General features: G+C 43.0%; 1 non-coding gene across 1 annotated transcript; it reads left to right on the top strand.

Annotated features, from left to right (window-relative positions):
* The first annotated feature begins 4419 nt into the window (after positions 1-4419).
* On the top strand, positions 4420-4493 carry Trnat-agu. Its single transcript has one exon. It is a non-coding gene; the product is annotated as a tRNA-Thr (tRNA).
* The last annotated feature ends 1191 nt before the right edge of the window (positions 4494-5684 follow it).

Raw genomic sequence — 5684 nt, 5'->3', positions numbered from 1 at the left:
CCTCTCTACCTATACTTCATCATCTAATTCGCGTCAAAATATTCCCTAGCAACCGAACGTGCTCCGTGGCATCTTTGCAAGAAGGGCTCTGATTGGTCCAAGTTGCTAATGAGTATAGATCATTGATGGCGCATATCAGCCAGCGGTGGCATAACCAAGAGGACACAGCGGTGTCTATGTTCAGCTGCTGGACTGGCCAGCGGGAGATTATTCAAGGCCATATTATGACAGCAAAACTCCGATCGATTTATCAAGGTGTATTGTTGTTTTACATGCGGCTGTTGAATGAAGAATCCATTAAGTGGAGATCTGTTGGTAACCATTTGTCTCAATGCCATTAGATCGCGGGTTAGATTGCTGTATAGTGTTTAAACAAACACACACGCGCACGCATGCACGCATGCACACACACGCAGGTTTCTATAAGTTTATTTTATACACACTAACATTCTTTATAACACGGCGACATAGACGCACACACGCACGCACACACACAGAGGCGAACGAGCACACACATCAACGCAATCACAGCCCAACAATCACACACACCTACACGCATGCTTGGACACACAGGTCGTATGTTATACAAAGGGGAAGTATAAACTAAACTGCTTCCTAACATACCACGTACTGTGGAATCTGAGTCGATGTTAATGGCTTCTCTGCGTCCTTTCTGTTTACATGCTCCTGATTGGTTGTGGACAGCAGTAAGTCTTCATTCTGTCCTCTCACTGAGTTTGTACATTATTCTATTTATTCGGTGAATACATTTACACTCCTTAACATGAAATGATGAACCAAGAGGAAGTAATCCCAACAGGTCAAAGCTGATCAAACAAGTGACAAATATCCATCCAACCAGAAGCCTTCAGGGAGCTGATCAAACAAGTGACAAACATTCATCCATACAGAGGCCTTCAGGGAGCTGATCAAACAAGTGACAAACATTCATCCATACAGAGGCCTACAGGGAGCTGATCAAACAAGTGACAAACATTCATTCAAACAGAAGCCTTCAGGGAGCTGATCCAACACGTGACAAACATTCATCCATACAGATGCCTTCAGGGAGCTGATCACACAGGTGACAAACATTCATCCATGCAGAGGCCTTCAGGGAGCTGATCCAACATGTGACAAACATTCATCCATACAGAGGCCTTCAAGGAGCTGATCAGACACGTGAAAAACATTTATCCATACAGAGGCCTTCAGGGAGCTGATCAAACACGTGATAAACATTCATCCAAACAGAAGCCTACAGGGAGCTGATCAAACACGTGACAAACATTCATCCATACAGAGGCCTTCGGGGAGCTGATCAGACACGTGAAAAACATTTATCCATACAGAGGCCTTCAGGGAGCTGATCAAACACGTGACAAACATTTATCCATACAGAGGCCTTCAGGGAGCTGATCAGACACGTGACAAACATTCATCCAAACAGAAGCCTACAGGGAGCTGATCAAACACGTGACAAACATTCATCCAAACAGAAGCCTACGGGGAGCTGATCAAACACGTGACAAACATTCATCCATACAGACGCCTTCAGGGAGCTGATCAAACACGTGACAAACATTCATCCATACAGAGTCCAACAGGGAGCTGATCAGACAAGGCACAAACATTCATCCATACAGATGCCTAGAGGGAACTGATCAAACAAATGACAAACTTTCATCCATACAGATGGCTACAGGGAGATGATCAAACAAGTGACAAACTTTCATCCATACAGATGCCTAGAGGGAACTGATCAAACAAATGACAAACTTTCATCCATACAGATGGCTACAGGGAGATGATCAAACAAGTGACAAACTTTCATCCATACAGATAGCTTTAGGGAGATGATCAAACAAGTGACAAACTTTCATCCACTCAGAGGCTTTCAGGGGGCTGATCAAACAAGTGTCAAACTTTCATATATACAGAGGCGTACAGGGATGATGATGAACCAAGAGGAAGTAATCCCAACCTGTCAAAGCCGATCAAACAAGTGACAAACATTCATCCATACAGATAGCTTTAGGGAGATGATCAAACAAGTGACAAACATTCATCCATACAGATAGCTTTAGGGAGATGATCAAACAAGTGACAAACTTTCATCCACTCAGAGGCTTTCAGGGGGCTGATCAAACAAGTGACAAACTTTCATATATACAGAGGCGTACAGGGATGATGATGAACCAAGAGGAAGTAATCCCAACCGGTCAAAGCCGATCAAACACGTGACAAACATTCATCCATACAGAGTCCTACAGGTAGCTGATCGAACAATTGACAATTTTATCCAAATTGTCTCTCATTAAAGGCCGAGGCGGAAAACTATCTTTCATTATCTCTGTACTAATTCCCAGGTATAAGAGTTCCTATCAGAAGTGCGGCCTAATTATATGCCCATGCGTATTTCTTATTTGCACAACCGTGAAGATCAAAAGATCCCATGTTTGTCGTAAGAGGCGACTAACGGGATCGGGTGGTCAGGCTCGCTGACTTGGTTGACACATGTCATCGTATCCCAGTTGCGTAGGTCGATGCTCATGTTGTTGATCAATGGATTGTCTGGTCCAGACTCCATTTTTTACAGACCACCGTCATATAGCTGGAATATTGTTGAGTGCGGCGTAAAACCAAACTCACTCACTCACTCTTATTTGCGGGTGTTAGTCGATCACTGACTCTTTAGTGAGTGAGTGAGTGAGTATGGTTTTTCGCCGCTTTTAGCAATATTCTAGCAACATCACGGCGAGGGAAGTGGGCTTCACACATTGTACCTGCAGGGAATCGAACCCGGGTCATCGACGTGAAGAGAGGACGCTTTAACCACTAGGCTACTCCACCGCCCCACTGACGCTTTAGAACAAAAGGCGTTGTATTACCACAGTTGGCACACCCTTGTACCCAGACCCTTCTCCTCGGGAAACAGCTGCAATGCTCCTCACAAACGTAGTGGTGCGATGTGGCTGCCTATAGTGGGCAAGGCCGACGTTTTCCCGAATGGCTACAAAGTGTAAACCCAATTTCTAGTGTTCCTCGAATAAGTAAGAACGGTGTAAAATCATACTTACTCGCTGACAGGAGTAGAATTCGTCCTACGGTGTCAATTAGCAATTTTTGAAAGTATGTATAATTGGAATCGAAGCAACAAAGATTTCCCGATCAGTTTTATATTGAGATCCCAAAACTGTTTTGATTTCTACTTGCTGATTTCTATATTTGTGGGCAAATCTATAAACCTACTAGTAGCGAGGCCATATTCCCAATTAGTCTATTTTATTTGGGTGTGTCGAAGTCTCCTGAGTTAGAGGTAGAGATTAACCTCAATAACATGTTGTTTGTATAACGTATGGCGCCATCCTTCAGTCAAATCCTTTGTTCAAAGATCTCACCATAACCATGAAGGTGGATAAACGAGACGAATTTTGGCAGCCACCAAGACCAGCATCAAATAATTACTCAAACCCAAATTAGACGATATAAAGAGTCGAGAAACTGTAACATCAACCTAAGAACATATTTTTTAAAGAAATGCATCGTGTAATGAAAGGTTTCATGGGTGAGTTGAGTATGAACAGTCCCCCTGAATTTCTGAATTGACTTAACGCCGCACTCAGCAATATCCAAGCTATATGAAGGGGATCTGTACAATCTCTAGGCCAGACAATCAAGTCATTGACAACATGAACACTGATCGATCAATCGGGATCCGACATGCATCAAACAAGACAGCGAGACTACCACCCGATCCCGTTAGTCGCCTCCAAGGACCAGGCCAGTTCTAACCAGCATCTTCACGGATCAAGAAACACGGGACCAATGCGTTGTCTTCCTGAAATGGACCATGGATCCTTGGTTTGGATCCCAGATACATTGCGTTTTGATCAGTACAGCACCGACTATATAGTACAGTATAATTGTTTGGAGAAAGACCATGACATTATCGAATCCCGTTATTTACCGTTGATCGAGCCCGGATCACGACTGCACGAGGTTTCCTTCCAACATTTAGCTGAAGCGCCATAAAATACCTGAAATAAAGTTAAAGTGCCTTTTAAAAATAGTTTATTCACTCACTCATCACACACACACACACACACACCCAACACACACACGCACACACACACCCCACCACCACCTCACCCCATAATGGTGACGCTTCTAGCATATATATATTCAGTCAATATGATATATATTAACTGATTACCTTATTGATTAATTGATGTCTGTCCCCCAGTGAAATATATTATCCGTGCTGGCAAAGACCATCTGTGACTGGTCAATACTACACATATCGGTATATGCGAACATTCCCGAATCTCGCCGGCGGACGAGACTTCATGGCCACAGATGTTTACGATATAGAAATCGTAGACAGCACGAGAGTTGAAGTCGGTCAGTGTGTGTGGTGGCTCTATAGCTCAGTTGGTTAGAGCGTCTGCCTAGTAAGCAGAAGGTCGAGGGTTCGACTCCCCCTGGAGCCTTCTTTTGTCTTTGGTTAATATACTCACGTACACTTTGTCACAGGTGTTGCCCAAACTTCAAAGATACTGTGATGTGAGTTTTATTTTTTACTTTCAAACCTGTATGAAGTTTGGATTTGGACCCGAGAAATAAAAAATCAGAGTTTTTATCATTACATTGTTTAAAGGTAATAGTTCGGAGAAAATGATTAAAAGGTTTTCTTTAAGATGGACTTTCATTTAGACAACATCTGTGTGAAGTTGATATATGGACATTCTGGCAAGAGGGTGGCATCTCCATGGGCAAGTGAGTGAGTGAGTGAGGGAGGGAGGTTTTACCCATACAGGAATGGGTTTCACATATTGTACCCATGTGGGGGATCGAACCCGGGTCTTCGGCGTGACGAGCGAATGTTTAAATCACTAAGCTACCCCACCGTCCCCGTAAGATTGAAACACAAGAGGGTTGACTTCAACTATTCAATTGTCAACTCTCAAGTTATGACTAGCAGGAATGGGCTTCACACATTCACACATTGTACTAATGTGAGGAATCGTGTCGGCGTGACGAGCGAACGCTTAACTGCTAGGCTACCCCTTTTGTTTCTTTTTGCAAACGAATCGATATTTTTGCTGGGGATGGCAAAGACGTTAGCTCAATAACGTTTGCCTCAAGGTTCAGTTACATCACTGAAATGATATAGTTCAAAAGAAGTCAGATCCCTTCCACTGACTAAACCATAAACAGACGAGTGAAACCGCCTGACTTGGTTTGTAATTAGACTTCGCATTTAGATGCGGTGCCTTCAAATCAGAAAAAATACAATTTATTAGTTTTGGGCGTTTTATTCGTGAATAGTGAAAAAGGATCAAAGTACTGTATGACTATTTCAGTAGCCTTCGTTCTTTTTGTCCCGAGCAAAATGCCAGGATCACCAAACTTTGGTGTTGTGGAGTCTGTTGGGTAGCCTAGTGGTTAAAACATACGCTCGTCACGCCGAATTCTTCACATGGGTATAATATGTGAAGCCCATTTCTGTTGTCGACCGAAGTCATATTGCTTTAATATTCAATTTGCTAAAAGCGGCGTAAAACACAAATCACTCACTGACATCTTTGGTCTTTATAGTCCTGAATGTTTTAGTTTTGACCGATCACGTTCTTCATAATAAGATTTCAAGGTTGTGTCCTTCCACTCTTGCTTTTTTTAAC

Source organism: Haliotis rubra, unplaced genomic scaffold (genome assembly GCF_003918875.1).
Source record: "Haliotis rubra isolate DU_JTF1 unplaced genomic scaffold, ASM391887v1 Scf2029, whole genome shotgun sequence".
Classification (NCBI taxonomy): Eukaryota; Metazoa; Mollusca; class Gastropoda; order Lepetellida; family Haliotidae; genus Haliotis; species Haliotis rubra.
This window is presented reverse-complemented; position numbering and strand designations above follow the sequence as displayed.